This window comes from Pseudoliparis swirei, chromosome 5 (assembly GCF_029220125.1).
Source record: "Pseudoliparis swirei isolate HS2019 ecotype Mariana Trench chromosome 5, NWPU_hadal_v1, whole genome shotgun sequence".
Lineage (NCBI taxonomy): Eukaryota > Metazoa > Chordata > Actinopteri > Perciformes > Liparidae > Pseudoliparis > Pseudoliparis swirei.
Genome location: NC_079392.1, coordinates 125,745 through 135,583, shown reverse-complemented (window position 1 = coordinate 135,583; position 9,839 = coordinate 125,745). Strand labels below are relative to the sequence as shown.

General features: G+C 38.5%; 1 long non-coding RNA gene across 1 annotated transcript in view; it reads right to left on the bottom strand.

Moving 5' to 3' along the window:
* Nucleotides 1-3,657, bottom strand: part of LOC130193511 (uncharacterized) — a 4,102-nt gene extending 445 nt beyond the window's left edge. The window contains exons 1-2 of the long non-coding RNA XR_008831656.1: nucleotides 2,712-3,657; nucleotides 530-656 (exon numbers count right to left, since the gene is read on the bottom strand). This is a non-coding gene — a long non-coding RNA (uncharacterized LOC130193511). The remainder of the gene's footprint in view (nucleotides 1-529; nucleotides 657-2,711) is intronic.
* Between the last annotated feature and the right edge of the window lie 6,182 nt (nucleotides 3,658-9,839).

The following is a 9,839-nucleotide window of genomic DNA, read 5'->3' as shown; positions in this document are numbered from 1 at the left end:
TGGGCCTCTATACACCTCTGGAGATATTTCATTAGAAACCAGACACTTCCACCTAGAATAGTCATTTACCACATTAACAATGTAGAGTGTATTTCTGATTAATTTAATGTTATCTTTATTGAAAAAACAGTGCTTTTCTTTGAAAAATAAAGTCATTTCTAAGTGATCCCAAACTTTTGAATGGTAGTGTACATATATACATATTTTATATGTAATTTAAGCCTAATATAACCCAATGTAAAAGTTTAATACACCCTTTGTATATATGTTGTGGAAACACCCAATTTGAAACATTTTAACCACCACAAAATATTTATATATATATATATATTTTTATATGTAATGTATTTATATAAATATATATATATATAAATATATATATAAATATAAATATAAATATATATATAAATATATAAAAATTATTTATATAATATTCTGGTGCAGTATATATATATATATATACTGCACCAGAAGGCTTCCGGTGGGGGATCTACATGTGAGCCCCAGACCCTTCCAGACCCTTCCAGACCTTCAGTGAGACGTCCCTGTGAGGACCAGCAGGTGAAGACCAGGAAGACTTGTCATTGCTTCCTGGATCGTTCCTCTGGCGGCGAGGCGGGCGGAGGCTTTCCACGCAGCCGGCACGCTAATGCAATCTGCACACAGACACACACACACACACAGACACAGACACACTCACACTCACACACACATGGTCATCAGGGCCTCGGAGGACTAACAAGGAAACGATCTCTTCCTATAGGCAGATGTAATTTCTGTTTCCTCTGAACGGACAGAGATTACAGTCCTGAGCCTCGAGATGGAGGAGAGACGAGGAGACAAACACACACACTATGAGGACACACACACATACATACACACACTATGAGGACACACACATTTACAAACACACACACTATGAGGACACACACACATTCAAACACACACACTATGAGGACAAACACACATACAAACACACACACTATGAGGACACACACACATACAAACACGCACACTATGAGGACACACACACATACATACACACACTATGAGGACACACACATTTACAAACACACACACTATGAGGACACACACACATTCAAACACACACACTATGAGGACACACACACATACAAACACACACACTATGAGGACACACACACATACAAACACGCACACTATGAGGACACACACATACAAATACACACTATGAGGACACACACACATACAAACACACACAATATGAGGACACACACATACAAACACACACACTATGAGGACACACACACATACAAACACACACACTATGAGGACACACATACAAACACACACAATATGAGGACACACACATACAAACACGCACACTATGAGGACACACACATACAAATACACACTATGAGGACACACACACATACAAACACACACAATATGAGGACACACACATACAAACACACACTGAGGACACACACACATACAAACACACACTATGAGGACACACACATACACACACACACTATGAGGACACACACACATACAAACACACACACTATGAGGACACACACACATACACACACACACTATGAGGACACACACACATACACACACACTATGAGGACACACACACAAACACACACACTATGAGGACACACACATACAAACACACACACTATGAGGACACACACACATACAAACACACACACTATGAGGACACACACACATACAAACACACACACTATGAGGACACACACATACAAACACACACTATGAGGACACACACACATACAAACACACACACTATGAGGACACACACACATACAAACACACACACACTATGAGGACACACACATACAAACACACACACTATGAGGACACACACATACAAACACACACACTATGAGGACACACACACATACAAACACACACACTATGAGGACACACACATACAAACACACACACTATGAGGACACACACATACAAACACACACACTATGAGGACACACACACATACAAACACACACTATGAGGACACACACATACAAACACACACACACTATGAGGACACACACACATACAAACACACACACACTATGAGGACACACACACATACAAACACACACACTATGAGGACACACATACAAACACACACACACTATGAGGACACACACATACAAACACACACACTATGAGGACACACACACATACAAACACACACACTATGAGGACACACACACATACACACACTATGAGGACACACACACATACACACACACACTATGAGGACACACACATACAAACCCACACACTATGAGGACACACACTGATACAAACGCACTCTATGAGGACACACACACACACACACACACTGAGGACACACACACATACAACACACACACTATGAGGACACACACACATACAAACACACACACTATGAGGACACACACACATACACACACACACACACTATGAGGACACACACACATACAAACACACACACTATGAGGACACACACATACAAACACACACACTATGAGGACACACACACATACAAACACACACACTATAAGGACACACACATACAAACACACACTATGAGGACACACACACATACAAACACACACACACACTATGAGGACACACATTATGATGACACACACACACTATGAGGACACACACACACTATGAGGACACACACACACTATGAGGACACACACCTGTGTGTGTGTGTGTGTGTGTGTGTTAGGCTGAAGGAGTCTCTGTGACTCTCGTCTCTCGTGTTGTTCGTGGTTCAGGAGAACCTCCTCAGAACCTCCTCAGAACCTCCTCAGGAGATTTCCGTCCTCTTTGACCCGAGTCTGGACCCCAGGTCCTGCTGACTGCATGTGTTTCTTCTGTTAAATCAAAGTGTCAGTGTTAGATAGAGATAAGGAACGTATCCCATCGTCATAGCAACCACGAGGGCCCTGACTAGAGCAGAGTATGTTAGGTGACCAGCAGCGTATCATTACTTTATTATCAAAATATACAGATTCATGGATTTTACAGAAATAACGTTGTATAATGTTGAAGCTGTGTTGTCCTCCCATGGATCCTGTATAGAGTTAAACTGACTGACTTTAACTGTATCAGGCATAATACATAGACACACAGACGACTAAAGGAATATCATATCATAAGAAAGATGAAATGTCTTTCATGTTTCGATGTTTCATAGGTCCAGTAAATAAACTCCAAGTACTAATAAATAATCTGCTTCTCAGCAGGAGGCCTCCGGTACCTCTCAGCTGCTCTGTCACCCTCTGGCTCTCACCAGCAGGTCCACAATGTGAGCAGCTGTTCTTCAGGTCAAGGATATGCTTCAGATATATATATATATATACATGGAAATGCTTGACTTTCCTAACAAGTGTTACATGAATTTAAATGTACAAAACCTTCTCAGAAGCTTCTCTACTCCATCTCAGTTTCCTAGTTTCCACTCAGTGAGACCGCCTTAGTGCATAAAGGATTCATTATAAACGATTCATTATAAAGGATTCATTATGAACAATTCATTATCAACGATTCATTATAAACGATTCATTATAAACGATTCATTATAAAGGATTCATTACAAAGGATTCATAAAAAAGGATTCATAATAAATGAGTCATAATAAAGGATTCATAATAAAGGATTCATAATAAACGATTCATTATAAAGGATTCATTATAAAGGATTCATAATAAAGGATTCATAATAAAGGATTCATAATAAAGGATTCATTATAAAGGATTCATTATAAAGGATTCATAATAAAGGAGTCATAATAAAGGATTCATTATAAAGGAGTCATTATAAAGGATTCATAATAAAGGATTCATAATAAAGGATTCATTATAAAGGATTCATAATAAAGGATTCATTATAAAGGATTCATAATAAAGGATTCATAATAAAGGATTCATTATAAAGGATTCATAATCAAGGATTCATTATAAAGGAGTCATTATAAAGGAGTCATTATAAAGGATTCATAATAAAGGATTCATAATAAAGGATTCATAATAAAGGATTCATTATGAAGGATTCATAAGAAAGGATTCATTATAAAGGATTCATAATAAAGGATTCATAATAAAGGAATCATTATAAACGATTCATTATAAAGGATTCATTATAAAGGATTCATAATAAATGAGTCATAATAAAGGATTCATAATAAAGGATTCATAATAAACGATTCATTATAAACGATTCATTATAAAGGATTCATAATGAAGGATTCATAATAAAGGATTCATTATAAAGGTTTCATTATAAAGGATTCATAATAAAGGAGTCATAATAAAGGATTCATTATAAAGGAGTCATTATAAAGGATTCATAATAAAGGATTCATAATAAAGGATTCATAATAAAGGATTCATTATAAAGGATTCATAATCAAGGATTCATTATAAAGGAGTCATTATAAAGGAGTCATTATAAAGGATTCATAATAAAGGATTCATAATAAAGGATTCATTATGAAGGATTCATAAGAAAGGATTCATTATAAAGGATTCATAATAAAGGATTCATAATAAAGGATTCATTATAAAGGATTCGTAATAAAGGAGTCATTATAAAGGAGTCATAATAAAGGATTCATAATAAAGGAGTCATTATAAAGGAGTCATAATAAAGGATTCATAATAAAGGAGTCATAATAAAGGATTCATAATAAAGGAGTCATAATAAAGGATTCATTATAAAGGAGTCATAATAAAGGATTCATTATAAAGGAGTCATTATAAAGGATTCATAATAAAGGAGTCATAATAAAGGAGTCGTAATAAAGGATTCATAATAAAGGAGTCATTATAAAGGAGTCATTATAAAGGATTCATAATAAAGGAGTCATAATAAAGGATTCATTATAAAGGATTTATAATAAAGGAGTCATAATACAGGATTCATTATAAAGGATTCATAATAAAGGAGTCATAATAAAGGAGTCATTATAAAGGATTCATAATAAAGGATTCATAATAAAGGAGTCATTATAAAGGAGTCATAATAAAGGATTCATAATAAAGGAGTCATTATAAAGGAGTCATAATAAAGGATTCATAATAAAGGAGTCATAATAAAGGATTCATTATAAAGGATTCATAATAAAGGAGTCATAATAAAGGAGTCATTATAAAGGATTCATAATAAAGGAGTCATAATAAAGGATTCATAATAAAGGAGTCATACTAAAGGATTCATTATAAAGGATTCATAATAAAGGATTCATAATAAAGGAGTCATAATAAAGGATTCATAATAAAGGAGTCATTATAAAGGATTCATAATAAAGGAGTCATAATAAAGGATTCATAATAAAGGATGAGCTAACTGACACTGTGACATCATATATCAGCTTTTGTGAGGACATGTGTGTGCCGACAAAAACCTTCTGCACATACAACAACAATAAACCCTGGTTCACTGCAAGACTCAGGCAGCTTCGCCGGGCTAAAGAGGAGGCCTACAGAGGTGGGGACAGGATTCTGTACAACCAGGCCAGAAACACACTGACGAGGGAGATCAAGGTAGCTAAGAAGAGCTACACTGAAAAGCTGGAAAAAAAGTTTTCAGCCAACGACCCCTCGTCAGGTTTGGAGAGGCCTGGAAGTACTCACCAACTACAAGAGACCACCCCCCCCACTGAGGACAATCACCGACTGGCTGACGACCTGAATGTCTTCTATTGTAGGTTCGACAAGCCCACTTCCACCCCGCCCAACTGCTCCATCATCGAACAATCACCTCCACTCTCTGACTCACCTCTCCCATCCAACCCCACGGCACTGAGGATCTGCGAAGAGGATGTGAGTCGGCTCTTTCAGAGGCAGAAGATCAGGAAGGCTCCGGGCCCAGGCGTGTCCCCTCCTGCCTGAAAGTCTGTGCTGACCAGCTGTCCCCCATCTTCACGGAGATCTTCAACGATCACTGGAGCTGTGAAGTCCTTCCTGCTTCAAGCTCCTTGATCATCCCGGTGCCCAAGAAATCCTCCATCACAGGATTAAATGACTACAGACCCATCGCCCTGGCGTCTGTGGTCATGAAGTCCTTTGAGAGGCTGGTGTTGACCCACCTGAAGGACGTCACAGGGGCCTTGCTGGACCCCTGCAGTTTGCCTACGGGCAAACAGGTCGGTGGATGACGCAATAAATATGGGACTGCACCATTTACTGCAACACCTCGACTCCCCAGGGACATATGCAAGGGTTCTGTTTGTGGACTTCAGCTCTGCATTCAACACGATCATCCCGGAGGTTCTACAACCCAAACTCTCCCAGCTCGCCATGCCAGCCCCACCTGCGGTGGATCACAAACTTCCTGACAGACAGGACGCAGCAGGTGAGGCTGGGAAAACCACATCCAGCACCGGACCATAAGCACTGGCGCCCCAGGATGTGTGCACTCTCCACCAACGACTGCACCTCAGAGGACCCGTCTGTTAAGCTCTTGAAGTTCGCAGACGACACAACGGTCATCGGCCTCATCAGGAACGGTGACGAGTCTGCGTACAGACGGAGGTTGAACGGCTGGTCCTCTGGTGTGGACAGAACCACCTGGAGCTGAACAAGCTCAAGACTGTGGAGATGACAGTGGACTTCAGGAGGAGCCCCCCAACACTATCCCGCTCACCATTCAAAATAGCACTGTTCCTGCGGTGGAGACCTTCAAGTTTCTGGGATCCACAATCTCCCGGGACCTGAAGTGGGCCTCCAACATTAACACCATCCAAAAGGCCCAGCAGAGGCTGTACTTTCTGCGCCAGCTCAGGAAGTTCAACCTGCCTCAGGAGCTGCTGATCCTTTTTTACTCCGCCATCATCCAGTCTGTCCTCTGCTCTTCCATCACTGTGTGGTTTGGATCGGCCACCAAACAGGACAGAGTCAGACTACAGCGGATCGTCAGGTCTGCAGAAAGAACCATTGGTTCCAGCCTCCCCTCCATTCTGGACTTGTACACCGCCAGAGTCAGGAAGCGGGCAGGAAAGATCACTGCAGACCCTTCACACCCTGGACACAAGCTGTTCCAACTCCTGCCCTCTGGTAGGCGCTACAGAGCACTGTACGCCAAAACCACCAGACACAGAAATAGCTTCTTTCCACTGGCCGTCACCATGATGAACAATTAATCAGACTCTTCCATCTGCACTATCTGCACTTTTTGACTACTGTCTTTAATGTCTTTTTTATATTTATCCCGCTTATTGTATATTGTGTGTGTGTATAAGTACGGAAGAGCAAAGTGTAACCGGAGTCAAATTCCATGTATGTGCAAACCTACATGGCCATTAAAGCTGATTCTGATTCTTCATAAAGGAGTCATAATAAAGGATTCATAATAAAGGAGTCATAATAAAGGATTCATTATAAAGGATTCATAATAAAGGATTCATAATAAAGGAGTCATAATAAAGGAGTCATTATAAAGGATTCATAATAAAGGAGTCATAATAAAGGATTCATTATAAAGGATTCATAATAAAGGATTCATAATAAAGGAGTCATAATAAAGGAGTCATTATAAAGGATTCATAATAAAGGAGTCATAATAAAGGATTCATAATAAAGGAGTCATAATAAAGGATTCATTATAAAGGATTCATAATAAAGGATTCATCATAAAGGAGTCATTATAAAGGATTCATAATAAAGGAGTCATTATAAAGGATTCATAATAAAGGATTCATAATAAATGAGTCATAATAAAGGATTCATAATAAAGGAGTCATAATAAAGGATTCATAATAAAGGATTCATAATAAAGGAGTCATTATAAAGGATTAATAAAGGAGTCATAATAAAGGAGTCATAATAAAGGAGTCATAATAAAGGATTCATTATAAAGGATTCATAATAAAGGATTCATCATAAAGGATTCATTATAAAGGATTCATAATAAAGGATTCATTATAAAGGAGTCATAATACAGGATTCATTATAAAGGAGTCATAATAAAGGATTCATAATAAAGGAGTCATTATAAAGGAGTCATTATAAAGGATTCATAATAAAGGATTCATAATAAAGGAGTCATTATAAAGGAGTCATAATAAAGGATTCATAATAAAGGAGTCATTAGAAAGGAGTCATTATAAAGGATTCCTAATAAAGGAGTCATAATAAAGGAGTCATTATAAAGGATTAATAATAAAGGAGTCATAATAAAGGATTCATAATAAAGGAGTCATTATAAATGAGTCATTATAAAGGAGTCATTATAAAGGATTCATAATAAAGGAGTCATTATAAAGGATTCATAATAAAGGTGTCATTATAAAGGAGTCATTATAAAGGATTCATAATAAAGGAGTCATAATAAAGGATTCATAATAAAGGAGTCATTATAAAGGAGTCATTATAAAGGATTCATAATAAAGGTGTCATTATAAAGGAGTCATTATAAAGGATTCATAATAAAGGAGTCATAATAAAGGAGTCATTATAAAGGATTCATTAGGAGCTCTTGAAGTATTTGACCTGTTGGCTCAGGATCAATAAAGTTTCAGTCTGACGTTTCTTTAAAGATGAAGTTCACATTGTGATGAAACACACGTGAGCTACAGCGTGAGTCGGTGACGTCATGGCAGCTTCCTGAGTACTGATGGACACAGCGAGCTAAACGCCCCCTGGTGGCAGGTCGGAGGGCGTTCAGCGTGCTCCTTCACAAACAGCCTTTTTAAAGTAGTGATCCTTGAGTTCTGTTCAAGTCCCAATCTCAATCTGTTCCTTTGACAGACGGAGAAATACAGAGAGGAATAGAAAATAAAGGTCTAGAAGCAGCAGATGGTGGAGAGAGAACAGCTGACTCAACGAGCTGCCATCCACTCTGCTCAGAAGGACATCACAGTCCTCCGCGCCCTTTGACCTCCCCTCAGACATCACGTCTCATTGGACTCCAGCAGAAACGACTTACAATTCACCGAATTGACGTGATTATTATGGAAATATGCAAATCGGCGTGCTCGACTCCTGGAGATAGAAAACAATGAGCGTGCTGCGCTGCAGTCAGCCGGCCTGAGAGGTGTGCACACTCTGAGAAATGTTTTCTACTAATACACTTCCCTTCATCGAAGAGAAAACGTTCTGTTCTCCTTCCATTGTCCGTCTGGTTGGACCTTCGCTGCCTTTGCTCCTGAAACTTAGTGAAGTGGACGAAGACGTTTAAATTAGGGCTGTGAAACGATTAACATTTTTAATCGGGTTAATCACAGGTTTTTGTGGATTAATCATGATTAATCACATATTACCGATATTCTCGGTATATTTTGTGAGAACAGAGATTTATGACAAAAGACGGATATATACATTTATACATTCTTCTATACAATGGTGCTGCAACTCAGCAGTTATTTGTGATTTTCTTCCATATGGAACATTAATACATCTTCATCCTAAACAGAATGTTTAACCCTCCTGTTACCTTTCGGGTCAATTTGACCCCATTCAATGTTTAACGTCTGTGTTCTTTGGGGTCAATTTGACCCCAGGCTGTTTTTCACTGTGCCAAACATATAAGAAATATCAACTTTTTTATTTATTTAAAGGGCTATTTAGGTAGTCAACAAACAAACATAAAGTACCTCACACTTAAACTTGGGAAGCAATATTAATTCTAATAATTTTCTGGAGGTTTTAATTGCTGGGGTCAAATTGACCTCGAGGGTAAAATATGTTAGTAAATGTAAAGGTAACAGGAGGTTAAACAGAGCATTTTTCTCTTGTTTGTCAACCATTAACTCCACCATGATACAATCTAAAGGTGGACAGATTGACAAGTGACTTTTGTTTGCTCGGTCCCGATGCGCGCACGGA